At 46.3% G+C, this 15,104-nt stretch overlaps 1 pseudogene; it reads right to left on the minus strand.

The window, feature by feature from the left end:
* The window catches only part of LOC8052822, a 75,809-nt pseudogene that overhangs the window by 39,573 nt on the left and 21,132 nt on the right, over positions 1 to 15,104 (minus strand).

Consider the following 15,104-nt stretch of genomic DNA (forward strand, 5'->3'; position numbering starts at 1 on the left):
TTTCGTTTTGTTAAAAAATAGGTTAAAAAAACTGGCCAGGGTCAACGGCAGACGGCTACGCAGACGACCGGGTGGAGTGGCAGGGCATGTTTGGGGCACGTATTGATAGATGGCATCGGGAGCAGTGTCGGAAGGTGTAGCCAACCAGCGACGATATCCGTCGGTAGCAAGTACGCCGTCGTTATGCAACCGCGTTATTTTTTTTTTTAATTTAAGTTTTGTTTTTATTGTTCGCATTTAGTTTACAACCAAAGGTACACTACAAAAATATTATCTTCATTTTAATAAATCGCAGTCGTCACGAGCAGTCTCGATAAGGAGGTAACGCCATCTATCAATACGTGCGCGAAACGCGCCCCGTCGCTCGACTAGTCGTCTGCGTCGCAGCCCGCCGTTGAACCTGGCGTTCCTTGGCCCTATTTTTCACAAAAAGGGAGCTACACTGTGCAATTTTGCATGAAAAAAAACAACAACAACAAAAAGCAAACGGACCTGTGAAACATATCTTTGACGAAAAGTTTAGATTGTTTCGTGCAGGCGTCGATTTTCACGGTTCATTTTAGATCGAGCCTGGTGACTTCAGACACCCTAGATATTCACGCACAAAAAGAATCACGTTGTCATTTTTATTAGATATTTTGTATATTGTCGCATTTTATCATGTTTACTTTTATTACTATTAAAAAAAAAAAACCAAGTTGGCGAAGATTAAGTGGGGAGGGGGAGGGGAGGCGGTTGTTTACAAAATTCGCTAACGTGTTAAAAAAAAGGAAAAAAAAATGTACCCAGAGCACATTAACAAAGGCAAAATACTAAATAAAAAACAAAAAACAGTTCCATTACTGACCAACTAAAATGTAACTTTTTACAAATCCGGACTAAGCGTAGCTGGTCGGAAGACATCGCCAACAACTTTATTGATTTTACATAATAAAGAAATAGGTCGTTTATCATATTGACTGATCTCACTCAGCGTTCGGCGCATGCATGACACCTACATAACTCGAGTAAGTGATAAAACGTTTATTAACCCTTCCCGCGAACAACATGAAGTCAACCTGGAAAGGTTGAAAGCTGGGCTAGTTGGTAATCGTTGTACATAATGGAATAAAACAGCGCGAAGATAGAAAAATGAAGAGACAAACCAGACAGGACAGAGCGCTCTGTCCTGTCTGGTTTGTTTCTTCCTTTTTCTATCTTCGCGCTGTTTTATTCCATTATGTTCAACCTGGAAAGCAAGTTTAGATCTAGGCAGGACATTGCCGATTTAAAAAAAAAAAAGAGAAATATGGTACAGCTCGGGTCTCACCATGCGGGGTAACGACCCCAACATAGCTGTAGATCATTGGAGGAGGACGGCAGTGTACAAGAGGACTCGTGCCGTCTCGTGGTGTATACATGCTCAGATCTCCAGCGAGGTTGTCGCACGTGCAGAAACACTAAAGGTCCCACAAGACATTGTGGCAGCGGTGGCGTATGTCAAACTGACTGGTGAGATAGGTATGTTACCCAAGTACCAAAGAACATAGGAGGAACGTAGGCATATGACTGCACACACTCGCTTTATCTACATGAAAAATTCGTACTAATGCTGACGAACGCACTTGCAAATATTTATTTACTTTAAAATTTTCCTTTAAAAAATTATTTCAGAAGAAGCCAGGATGTTTAGCGTGTTCAACAGCACTCGCAGCATGTTCCTTTACTGGTGCTTGGGTATTTTGCGGCGAAAGGTCTATTGTAAGTGCAACAGTTCATTCTAGGGGAAACGAGAAACCTGATCAGAGGAATTTAAATTACCACAGTTGTTCGGTTTTCGTCTTCATTAGATAACAGCAGCATTAAAATGGCTCGAAATAAAATACTGCAGAGTTGTTATATCTTCCCTGAAGACTCAGTTGTCACGAAGTATTAATAGGTAAAACAACTAAATTGAAGAGACATTGCACATCATGGCAAAATGTAACCAGAAATCACAAACCGGCGAGAAAAAAAAAACATAAAACAAAACGATCGAGCTATATTTTCCGAAAAATATAACCTTCACTGACAATGAACTATATATATAAGAGATAATGCACTTAATACTTACCATGCATTCTCGGACTAAATTCACCTCTTATCAGCTTTCCCATGTCCAAGCTGTGATTATAAAACAGGTATATTGTCACTTTTTGGTATATGGTAAACCAGTTTAATTTTAGTTTTCAATGTAATTATTGCCTGCAGCTTGCTTCAAAGGCGTCTATGCGTGTAGAGTAGAAAGTTTTTTTGTTTTTTTTTAAAATAAATACCATATAAAAATATCTGTTCAAAATTTCGGTCCCGTATACCCACCCTCCTCTACAATGGGGAATTGCCACAAAACTCAGAATGACATCGCTATATATTGAATTGTCTGCGTTTCGCACAGCATTCTGAGGCGGCACCCGACAAAAGCTACCATCGGAATTTATGGGCGAAATTGTCAGTTTCAGGACGACGCTATTCCCACTATATCAATGTGCGAGATACATCCGACACAGCAACTGGGGGCCAGTCGTGGAATTTTTTTCTTCCGGCTGAAATTCCCGACCAATCACTGCGGCAGGGTCACTCATAACCTACGAAATTCACAAACAACTACTTTTTAAAATCACGAAATTCTCGATGTTAAATCTTAGCTATGCCAAAGAAGAAAAAATTCCCCGGATCTCTGTTTAGGTTTCAGAGAAAGCGAGCAATACCTTGAGGACAAAAAATCGAACACAACTAGACTCCGAAGGCATTTTTATGTCAGTTTTAGGTTGTATTTTTGTTTTGGAGGAGGCCAGAAGAAGATATCCTACTAATTTGTATGCATTTGTATGAAAAATCTTTCCAGAGGAGAAAGAATGCATCTATTAAAATGTTTACTACAATAAATTTCATCATAATTCGTAGAAGAGCAAAGCTCATTTCAATCATTTTCTAATTGGGACACCCGTGGAGAGAGCAGCAAAGCAGATGAAAAGTGCGCGCTTAGATGGCACTATAATCTTCAAATTGTAAGCAGTGAGAGAGTGCAGGCGAGCTGGTAATCAATCGTCATCTTGTAAACCCTGAGATGGGGAACGATAAAAAAACGGACGAACACAAAGTCTGCAAAAATAACATAAATTTATGTTTATCAGAATGCTGGCTCAGGGTCTGAAACAAATGGTTTTGGTTCTTATTTTTTGTACAGCGAAACAAGAAATTGTGAAGGTGTGCTGATGGGAGTTTGTCCAAAAGCAATTTGTAGCAGGTCAACTGGTGGCAGTGCAGTTCGTCACGTAGGGCATATCACCATAAAGGCAATTCGTCGCAGTGACAGTTTGTCAGACTATTGAAAGTACGTTGTTCTTCCGTACCATTTTTCAAGTTCCGGTATACTGTTCCCAAGTAAAAAACCTCGGGTGAGGACGTCCTGACACAAATGTTGGGAGTCCCTTACAATAGTTTGAATCGCCGTTGCTTTTGCTATAGACGCAGTCTAATTTCCCGGGACTCCAACACAATCCAGGTACGAGTCGCCCCGGAAACTAATCGGAAGACAGCGGCAAATATAGAAGTTTTGTCAAAACGAATTAATTTCGAAATGGTCACACTACCCTGTAGATACATGCTCCCAAGCGCGTTGCCAAGCGGGCGCGTGCGTGGCTGAATGGTTAACGTGCCTGGCTAACGCGCAGAGGCTCCAGGTTCGATTTCAGAGAGCGAACTCCTCGTTTATTTGTTCTTCCAACTTTACGTTCTGGTTTGAGAACCTTGTCGTTTGATCTAGTTACAGATGTTCTACGTGCCGAACGTTCTACGCCGAAGTTTCCAGACACTCACGCGGCTACAAAAGATGCTCCGCGTGGCGGTCCGGAGTCAGTCTCACTATCGCGCTCGATCGTGCTACTCCGCCGTCCTTCGACGCCTGTGACGCTACCTCATTAGATTTTTGTTTTCAGCACAAGTTAACCAAATTAAACGTTAAGTTTTTGTTCATTCGTTGCCTGATCATATGTCATTCGTGACATTTGGGTGGAGGTGCGGGTAAGGATTGCCCATATTGAACACCCCTCCGAGGACTCATCAGCCGAGTCCTAACCCAAGCCCGACCAAAACAAATTTATTTGAAAAACCTGAGATTTGAGGAAGCCCTAGCATCCCGGGACCGTCCCCGGAGTTTGATCAACTGCCAAAAACACCAAATAAAGACCAGTAGACCATGAACAACCAGTCCTCGCAAACTCCGGTGCCACCAGTGAAGGTTCGTTCTTTTCTTACGATTGCGTCAGGGACCCGATGACTAAAAACCCCGATGGTCTGCGGATGTTGGTGGTCATAAAAATAACTGACAGGACTCCATCAAGTAGAGAAAAATAAAAAGAAACGTCTATTTACAGTACAGATGGAATCGTTGCCCGACCGACGTTCTTCACGGCCCATTCGCGTGCCCCTTTCTTCCGTTCTTCTTTCTCCATGTCTCGCTCGAGCCACAGCCACGTCGCTCACTTTAAAGTTATCACTGAGCGAAAAGAAAGACGAAACCGAAACCCTGTGTATGTCGCGCCTTTGGATTTACGGTTGTCTTTTACGTTGACCTTCACACCACCTTCCGTCGTTTTCCTGCCGTGTCGCTCCACGTACACCAACACCCTTCAACGGTGACGTCTATGAAGACGTGGAAGATTGGCTTCAGCATTACGAACGCGTGGCACACCACAAAGGGTGAACAGCTGAACAATGTTTGCAAAACCTCTACTTTTCTTTAGAGGACACTGCAAGGCACTGGTTTGAGAACCATGAGGCTTCCCTTAAGTCATGGGATATCTGCACGGTTGAACTCAGGAGGACTGTAACGAACCAGCAACGACGACTGCGAGTAAAGAACTACTGCAAGTAAAAGATCAAGGTCCCAACGAAACAGCCACCAGCTTCGTTGAAGACGTCTTCCACCCGAGCAGAAGGCCGAACCTCAGTCCACCGAGGAGAAGAAGTTGCGCGTCCTGATGAGACACATGAAGAGCGACATCTTCGGCGGCCTTGTTCGCAACCCACCAACTACTGTCGATGAATTTGTTGCCGAAGTAACGAACATCGAGGGTGCCCTGTCGGTCCGATCCGAGCCAGCCACTGCAACCGGCTCGCCGGTAAGCCTGTTGCTTCGACCCAGGCCTCTTCCCAATTCGACCAGGACGGTATCGGCGTCAACAAACCTTCGAGAAATGGCCCGTGACATCGTTAGGGAAGAGCTCGAGAAAATTCTACCCGCCGCTAGTCGCCCCGCCTCGATCTCCATCACCGCGGTAGTGCGGAAAGAAGTCAAGAGAGCCATCCAACCGGAGGCTCCCATCAGCGTGGCAGCCCCCGAGGAACCCACGCTAACTTATGCCGCAATGGCCCGACGGCCACCGCCTCCTCCTCGCGCCTATGTCGCGCCGCCACGACGTCAGTCCCCTGCGCCGCAGTACGACCGACGCCACGACTATCCAGTACGCCTGCCAGCAGCCCCGTGCACCCCGGAAGACCGACGTGTGGCAAACGGCCGCTCAGCGCCCTATATGTTACCACTGCGGGGAGGTCGCCCACGTGTTTAGACGGTGCAGCTTTCGCCAGATGGGGCTGAGAGAGTTTGCGGCGAACGACCAATTTGCCAAGGGAAATCGAGGAGTGCTTGTACTGTCCGCCGTTTTCAGTTCAGGGTCCTTCCCGGGGATCTCGCTCACCATCTCCACGACGTTTGGCATCGCCCCTTCGTCGGTCCTGCAGAGAAAGCTTGTCCCCCCTGCGTCTCCGTGAAAACTAAGCGCGGCAACGCCAGGAGGTGGCGTTGCCGAAGACGCCCAAAGCAAAGAGCCTCCAAAAACGCCGGAGCGCTCCCACTCTACTGACGCCACGCATCGCAACGACGCTCATGCAACGGTGCCCAACAACCTAAACGTTGTTATCGACGGCCACGACGCATCGGCCCTCGTGGACACCGGAGAAGACTGTTCAGTCTTGTCCGCGAGGCTCTCTCGCCGCCTGAAAAAAACGTTGCAACGCCCTGGGATGGACCACAAATTTGAACCCTCCGAAGGACACTTCATTACTGCCGTCGGAAGGTGCACTGCCCGAGTCGAGGTTCACGGCGAGACGTGCCCCGGGAAATTCGTCCTTCTACAAGACTGTGCCAGAGGCGTCATTCTTGGCATGGATTTTCTGTGTGAATACGGCGCCGTCATTGACCTTGGAGACTACAGATTGACGCTGCGGACACCTGTTTCGCCTCCAGAGAAATTCCAAACAACGTCAGTCGCCGTCCGATACGCTGCCGACCACGTGAACCTGCCGCAGCGATCAAGTTTTGTACCCATCATGACCGATGCCGCTATCTGCGGCGAAGTTCTTCTGGATCCTGGAAGAGGATTAAGCGTCGCAAGTGGGATAATTGAACTTCAAAATAGACGCACAGTGGTCCTCGTGACAAACTTCAAACAAGAAACGCAAGACCTCACGAAATGTACCACTGTGGGTCACGTCGAAGAACTCCGGAACTCCGCCGAAAACAACGCGATTGCTGAAGAATTCTCGCCACTTCAGCAAGAAAATACGCCGCCAGCACAGCTTGACATCAACCCCAAGCTTCTGGGCCCAAAACGACGGCAGCTGAACAACCTCCTCACCGAGTACGACTGCTTGGCGATGTCGTCGAAGATGCGCCGAAACGCCGTTGCGAAGCACCGCATCGTTACTGAGGACGACGCGCTCCCTGTGCATCGATCGCCGTACATAGTCTCCGTCAAATATAAGGAGGTTATCCAGGAGCAAGTGCAAGAAATGCTGAACGACAACATAATCCAGCCTTCAAGCAGTCCGTGGGCCTCCCCATTCGTACCGGTTAAGAAGAAGGACGGAAAGCCTATGTTCTGCGTGGACTACCGGAAGCTGAATGTGGTGACAACAAAAGACGTCTATCCGATTCCCCGCATAGACGACACGCTAGACCGGCTGAGCCACCCTTGATATTTTTCGATGGGCCCGAAGGGCGGCTACTGGCAGATTGAAGTCGACAAACAGGACCGAGAGAAGTAAGTCTTCGTTACGCCGGATGAACTGTATGAGTTCAAGGTGATGTCCTTCGAACTCTGCACGACACCAGCAACTTTCCAGCGTGTCATGGACACCGTGCTTGCAGGACGAGAATAACAGAGAATAACAGAGATGTCATAGTGTTTTCAAGCGACTCCACAGGCACTTGGGACGACTCTGAGCTGTTCTCCAAGCCATACAGACCGCCAGACTCACCTTCAAGCCATAGAAGTGTTGGTTGGTCTATGACGCACTGAAGATCCTAGGCCATGTGGTTAGCAACGATGGCGTTCGCCAGGACCCAGAGAAGACTCGTGCCGTTGCGACAATCCCAGAGCCGACAGACAAGAAGGCCGTGCGAGGATTCCTTGAATTATGTGCGTACTATCGGCGCGTCGTTTGCGATTTCGAAAGGATTTCCGCACCTCTAACCAACCTTACGAAGGACGTCGAAAAGTTCGAATGGGCCGAGGAGCAGCTGCAGGCATTCGACGAGCTGAAGCGACGAATCCATTCCCCTCCTGCTCTTGGACATCACGATCAAGATGCGGAAACCTAGATTCACACGGACGCAAGTAACGCAGTACTTGGCGCGGTACTGGTTCAAGGGAAAGAAGGCACGAAGCAAGTTATCGCCTGTGCAAGTCGGACACTATCCAAGGCGCAATAAAATTACTGAACGACTGAAAAAGAATGTCTTGCTGTCGACTGTGCAATCACGAAACTTCGCCCGTACTTGTACGGGAGCCCGTTCCGCGTAGTCTCGGAGTACCACTCGCTCTGCTGGCAGGCGAACCTCAAGGACCCTTCAGGACGCCTCCCTCGATGGATTCTCCGACTGCAAGGGTTCAACATGACTGTGGTCTACAAGTCAGGCCGCAAGCACAGCGACAACAACTGCCTGTCCGGAGCCTCTGTCGAGACACCTCCCGGCAGCAGCGACGACGATGACGACGACGAGTGCTTCCTAAGCGCAGTGAACACCGACGACATAGCACGATGGCAAAGAGACAATCCTGAGCTGCGCTCGCTAATCGAGCATCTCGAAGGACGACGGGGTACTTTCCCCCGTATATTTTCGAGAGCCCTGCCGATCTTTGGCAATTGACAAGGTCTACTCTGCACGGAGAACGTCGGTGACAACAACTCGCCATGGCTGCCGGTAATCTCTACGGACCTTAGAGAGGAGATCTTCCAAGCCCGCCACGACGACCCGACGTCCAGACACCTTGGTTACAGCAGTACGCTGGCTCGAATTCGTGAGAGATATTACTGGCCCAAGCACCCCGAAGACTGTCCACCTCTACACATGATTGTGCCACGAGTGCCAGCGACGCAAGAGACCGCCGACGAAGCCGGCAGGTCTTCTCCAACCGATTGCTCCCCCGACCGCAGCGTTCCAGCAGATTGGAGTGGACGTACTCGGTAGTTCTCCACCGCCAACATTTGGAAACTGCTGGATAATCGTAGCCACCAATTATCTAGCCAGATATGCCGAGACAAAAGCCCTTCCGTTGGGAACAGCCGTGGAAGTAGCCAAGTTCTTCGTCGAGTCGGTGTCCTTCGACATGGCGCTCTCCAAGTCCTCATTAAAAATTGGGGGTCGTCGTTCATGTCATATCTGACCCAGGAGATACTTCGCCTGAGCCACACCGAACACCGTCGAACCACGGCATATCATCCGCAAACCAACGGACTGACTCAGCGGCTCAACAAGACCATCGCCGACATGACTGCCATGTACTTACGTTGACCTTGAACATAGGTCATGGCACATGGTGTTGCCGTAGGCCACGTTTGCCTACAACACTGCAGTTCAAGAAACCACCAGAATGACACCATTCCAGCTGGTGCATGGCAGAAAGGTGACATCGGTGCTCGATGCAATGCTACCCCACGATCCAGGAGACGGCAGAACCGCCGACGCCCAGTTGATAAGCCGACGAGAAGAGGAGGCTTGGCAGTGAGGAAGACTCCGACTTCAGGACCAAAAAAAAAACGTTTTGACTCTCGCTGCTACAACCGTCATCGCCGCGACGTTCATTTCCAACCCGGAGACAGGGTATACGGGTGTAGATACCGATTCGCCGCCGCGGTCTCAGCGAGAGGCTATATAAACGGTACTTCGGACCCTACAAGGTGCTTCGTCAATTCGGGGATCTGAACTACGAAGTGATGCCCGACGGAACACGGACTTCATCGCGCCGCCCTCCACGACCGGAAGTCGTTCACGTCGGGCGTCTCAAGCCATACTACGCACGTCAGGACTTTGAACTACGATTTTCTAGTACGCTTGATAGGACTCTGAACTGTGTTTTGGTACTACGCTCGATAGGAGAGTGTTTTACAATCCTCCATAGTTTGCAACTTTTTTGTTTGTTTTCCTGTTTTGTTTTTTGGCACGTTGCTTCGAAACGATGCGTTTTTAAAAGGAGGAGTAATGCCACGCGCGTCGCCGAGCGAGTGCGTGCGTGGCCGAACGGTGACCGTGTTTGGCTATGGCGCGGAGACTCCAGGTTTGATGCCGGGGAGCAAAATCCTCTTCTATTTATTCTTTCAGCTAGATGTTCTCCTAAGTTCAAGAACCTTGTTATCTGATTAAGTTGCGAATGTTCTACGCGCCAAACGTTCTACGCCCAATGTTCCAGGCACCCTCGCGGGTTCAAAAGATGCTCCGTGTGGCTGTCCGGAGTCAGTCTCTTTATTGCGCTCGATCGTGCTACTCCGCCGACCTTCGACGCCTGCGACGGTAACTCTTTGTATTTGTTTTCTGCACAAGTTCGCCAAATTACACTTTTAGTTTCTGTTCATTCGTCGCCTCGTCATCTGCCATTCGTGACAATAATGTCACGGGTGGTGACCAATAAACAAGAAATAAACAGGAATAAATAAACGTTTAATGTGGCGTTTAATGTGGATGAGCAATCGACTATCTATGGCAAGTACAGCCAGCAAATCATACTTCCGAATTCTTTTGAAAGGCATCTAGGAAAACCGTTCTTGCGGTCGTTTAAATGTTTTCACTTGAATATACGCTCAATTAAAAATAAAGAATCCGATCTTTGTCTATTATTTGATAATTTTGGGCTGCAATTTGATGCAATATAGCTAACCGAGACATGGTCACCTGACGAAACAAATGTATTTCGTCGCCCATCCTATAGTACCTTTTATTTAAATCGCCCTAGTAGCCGCGGCGGTGGAGTATGCATTTTAGTCAAAAAAGAATATAACTGTGAAATATTGTCAGACTTTACTGTAAATACGAGTGATTGTGAACTTTTATCAATTCAAGTACAAAACACGGTAATTGCCGTTTGTTACCGCCCTCCTAGTGGTACCGCAGCTACATTCTTGGATTGCTTAGAATCAATTTTTGACTTTATTACACAAAATCGTTTCAATTTCATCTGCAGCGGGGATATGAATATTAATATGCTAAGAAGTGATTCAACGAGGTCTAAACTAGATCTTTTACTAATGACTCATAATTTGCGGAATCTCATTATGCTACCCACAAGAGTGACTGAGCACTCTTCGTCTCTAATTGATCTGTTTTTAACAAATATAAGCTCGAACCAAGTAAAAGCAGGGGTGTTTGCCTGTGACCTAAGTGATCATCTACCAATATTTATCTGTACGAAGGGGCATGTAAAAAATAAGATATTGCAGTCGGCATACCCAGTACAAAAAATAACAGAAGCAAACCTGACCATCTTTTGTGATAAAATTGCACAAACAGCTTGGGAAATTGTACTGAACAGTAATGACGCAAATGACGCCTATGACGAATTTCTCAGCATTTTAAAACCGATATATGCAGAAAGTTTTTCTTATGTACGTATTAGGAAAAGCAGAAAGATTCGTAAGCCATGAGTTAACTCCGAGCTTCTCGCAAGTATTAATGAAAAAAACAAGCTCTACAGTCAATTTATTAAAACTAAAGACCAAGAAATATTACGCAAGTTTAAAACCTGTCGCAACCGTCTAGATAAAGAACTGAAAAAGGCAAGACGCGATTACTTCGCAAATCAATTCATTTCTGCGGCAGGGTGCTCTGAACTAATGTGGAAAAGATTAAATGCCGTCTTAAAGCATAATGTTTCCCCCGACAAAGTCAACAAGATAATCACAGATGATGGTGAGTTATTTGGAAAAGCACTTGCAGATGCTTTTAGCAAATATTTTGTGAATATTGTCAATAAAACCGTAACGAACTGTAACTTCGTGAACATTCCGTCCAACCCGAATTCTATTTTTCTTAACCCTGTAAATGAAAAAGAAGTTATCACTACAATTATAAATTTAAGCAACAGCAAGGCTAAAGACGCTGATGGATTTCAGATAAAACCAATTAAGCACGCTGTTGAACTTCTTGCCCCTTACATAACGCATATATTTAACGTTTGCCTTAGTCAAGCTGTTTTTCCTCGAAGAATGCAAGTTGCCCATATAAATGTGTTGTATAAGAAAGGCGATAAAAATTACATGGGAAACTACCGCCCCGTGTCGATACTTCCAATTTTTTCAAAAGCGTTAGAAAGAATAATTTTAAACCGTTTTATTGACTTTGAGCAGAAGCATAACCTTCTAAATGAATCTCAATTTGGTTTCCGTAAAGGACTCGGTACAGAGTCCGCACTGCTCGCGCAGAAAGAACTAATCTTGACCGCACTCGAGGAAGGAAAATTGGTTCTTGGTATCTTTGTAGATTTAACTAAAGCATTTGATCATGTAAATCATACATTGCTTGTTCAAAAACTTCAACGTTATGGTTTTAGAGGGAAGGCTGCATCCTTAATAACCTCTTATCTACTTCATCGTTTACAAACAGTCCGTATAGACGATCATTTCTCCGATCCACTTCCTGTTTCTTGCGGTGTACCACAGGGGAGTATTCTGGGTCCTTTTCTTTTTAATATGTATGTAAATGACATCGTCTCTGTTGGATCAGATGTTAATATGATTATTTACGCTGATGATACCAGCATATTTATAACCGGAAATGTATATAATGAGATAGTCGATAAAGCAAATTCGACGTTACAAAAACTAGACGAATGGACGTGCCAAAATAGCTTAAAGATAAATATAAACAAAACTAAAGCCGTCTTATTTCGTAGTAAAAATAAAAGTGTCATGTTAAATCAACCAATAATGCTAAATTCGACACCCATTGAAGTTGTTTCTAGTTTTAAAGTACTAGGGGTTGTTTTTCAAGAAACTTTGTCGTGGGATACACATATTGATTCCGTAGTCGCTAAGCTGTCCCAAATAGTCGGACTTGTTTATCGTAATCGGCACATTCTGCCACGAAATATTATGATTTTAATTTATAATAGTTTGTTTTCATCTAGGCTTAACTACTGCCACTTAGTCTGGGCATCCACAACTCAAGCAAATCTACATAAAATACATGTCTTACAAAAACGGTTCCTAAGAGTTGTTGAAAATATTCCGTCTTACTTTCACACGCATGAGTTGTTCGTAAAATATAATGTATTGCCGATTCATAAAATGTACGATTATCGGCTCTCTAAAACTTTTAAACAAGAGGTAAAAACTAAAACATCGTTTTTAAAAGGACTAGCTAACTTTCAAAGCAATACTACCGCCTACACTACGCGCCATGGTGAGCCTTGGAATGTTAGCACTTACAGAACAATCTACGGGCAAGATACGTTGAAAAACAGACTGCCAAGGTTACTAAATAGTAACCTTGGCAGTCTGCTGTGTAATATTATTAAACGTGAAACTAGTTGTGCATGTAAGTAATCTTTTTATTTTTTTTTCTTGATGGTGCCTTTCAAGATATCCTACAATCGCGTGGTTGTTACGTAATTTGAGTATGTCCATTGTTGCTTCTTTTTATTCTGTTTATCTTGCTTTTTCTGTTAATGCTGTAATCTGTATGGTATGTTGATAATTTTCTTTTTATAGTGCTGCAAATGCCAATGTGGGGGCCTGTGGCTTTGTCAAGCTGGTCTTGTGACCGCTTTTTCCACAAGCCTCCAGTATCATGTACTCTGTATTTGATGCAAATAAAATATCAACAACAACAACAACTTGTGCCAAAAATAGAAGGGGTAAAAACGATAACAACAGAGCGTCGCGGGCGTCGAAGTCGGCGTAGCAGCAGAGTCGAACGCTGGGGCGAAACCGAAAGCAGATTGTCACGCGGAGCCCCTTATGTACACGTGTGGGCTTCTGGAATAATCGGCGTAGAAGGTTCGGCGTGTAGAACATTCTGAGCTCGAACAAGCAACATGCTTCTCGAATTTACCAGAACATTACTTTACAGAGTCAACAAAAATGTGCCTCCACGGCCAGGAATCGAACCCTGGCTTTCAGCGTGGAAAGCAAACGCGATAACCGTTAGGCCACGCGCGCGCTGCCTACTTGGCCAGCTGCGCGCGCGGCATTACTCCCCCCTTTAAAAAGTGCATCGTCCCGATGCAACCCAAAAACAAAGCAAAGCAAATAAAAAGAACGGTAAACTAAATAGTCATTTGGAACACATGAGGTCCACAGTCCTATCGAGCGTAGTACGGCTTCAGTCGCACGACGTGGACGACTTCCGGTCGTGGAGGGCGGCGTGACGAAGTCCGTGTTCCGTCGGGCATCACCTCGTAGTTCAGCTCGCCGAGGCGACGAAGCACTTTGTAGGGTCCAAAGTAGCGCTTCAGGAGTCTCTCTGAGACCACGGCGGCGGATCGGTGTCCACACCCACACCCTGTCTCCGGGCTGGAAGTGGACGTCCCGGCAACGAAGATTGTAGCGGCCAGTGTCGATACGTTGTTGGGCTTGAATCCGGAGTCTGGCGAGCTGACGGACTTCTTCTGCCCGTTGGGCGACCACCTGGGCGTCGTCGCTTCCGTCGACAGTCGGTTCGTGGGGTAACATTGCGTCCAGCATTGTCGTCACTTTGCGACCATGAACCAGTTGAAAGGGTGTAACCCCGGTGGTTTCTTGCACGGCCGTATTGTAGGCAAAGGTGGCGTACGGCAACACCTCGTCCCATGTGACCGGGCTTGGCAGCAGCAAACCAACATGACGCCTAAACTGTTCTTCGTTCTCGTGCAGCTGCTGATCATGGCATCCCCGTGGCCAGTCGACTACCATTCTACAAGTCACTTCGTCCAAGGAAACAACCACGCTACAGCGCTGATTGTAAACGTACACTTGCCGCGTGTGAACTTGCTGTCCTTAAACTTCACGTCGTATCGACAACCACTCCGCGTGAGCCCCAGAGTTGCATCGTCACAAGTCACCAGACCATCTTCGACTACAGCGCCAGCGCCTCCGGGGTATAAAAAAGCGACTGAGGCCAGCATCCACCACTGGGCTTGGCAGCAGCAAACCAACATGACGCCTAAACTGTTCTTCGTTCTCGTGCAGGTTGGTCAAATTGATTCTGACTCTCACAAAAGCAATAACATCTGTCTTTTACTGCTGCCAAGCCCCCAGGCATGTTCTGATTTCATTTCCGCTATAAACTCCATAATCAAGTTGGCCTTGTCGGGCGATGTAGAACTGAACCCTGGGCCTACAACTCAGGAATTGCTTGCGCAGATTCTCGAGAGTCAAAACAAGATGGCTCAAGACGTAGCGGACATCAAAACGTGGAAATCGTCATTCGATCAAGCGCTTGCACAACTTGATAATCGCTTAGATTCTATCGAACGGACGATTGAAAACCTGAGCATGGAAGTAAAGAAAATACAAGATTGCGAGGAGAAAATAACAGGTCTAACATCTTCCGTATCGCATATTGAACTGAAACTGGACGATCTTGAAAACAGATCACGACGCAACAACCTAATAATTTATGGTATTCCTGAGGTAGCTCAAGAGACCTTTTACGGTTTAAAAGAGTATGTAAGTGTGAACATCTTCGAAAGCATGCTAGGCGTCACGGTAACTTCCATCGAACGCATGCATAGGCTAGGGAAAAATCAAAGAAACAAAGTGCGACCAGTTACAGTGCGGTTTTTTGACTACAATGATAAGATGGCCCTCTTGAAAAATGTTACGAAGCTAAA

The sequence above is a fragment of the Ixodes scapularis genome, unplaced genomic scaffold (genome assembly GCF_016920785.2).
Source record: "Ixodes scapularis isolate PalLabHiFi unplaced genomic scaffold, ASM1692078v2 PGA_scaffold4__175_contigs__length_147842914, whole genome shotgun sequence".
Lineage (NCBI taxonomy): Eukaryota > Metazoa > Arthropoda > Arachnida > Ixodida > Ixodidae > Ixodes > Ixodes scapularis.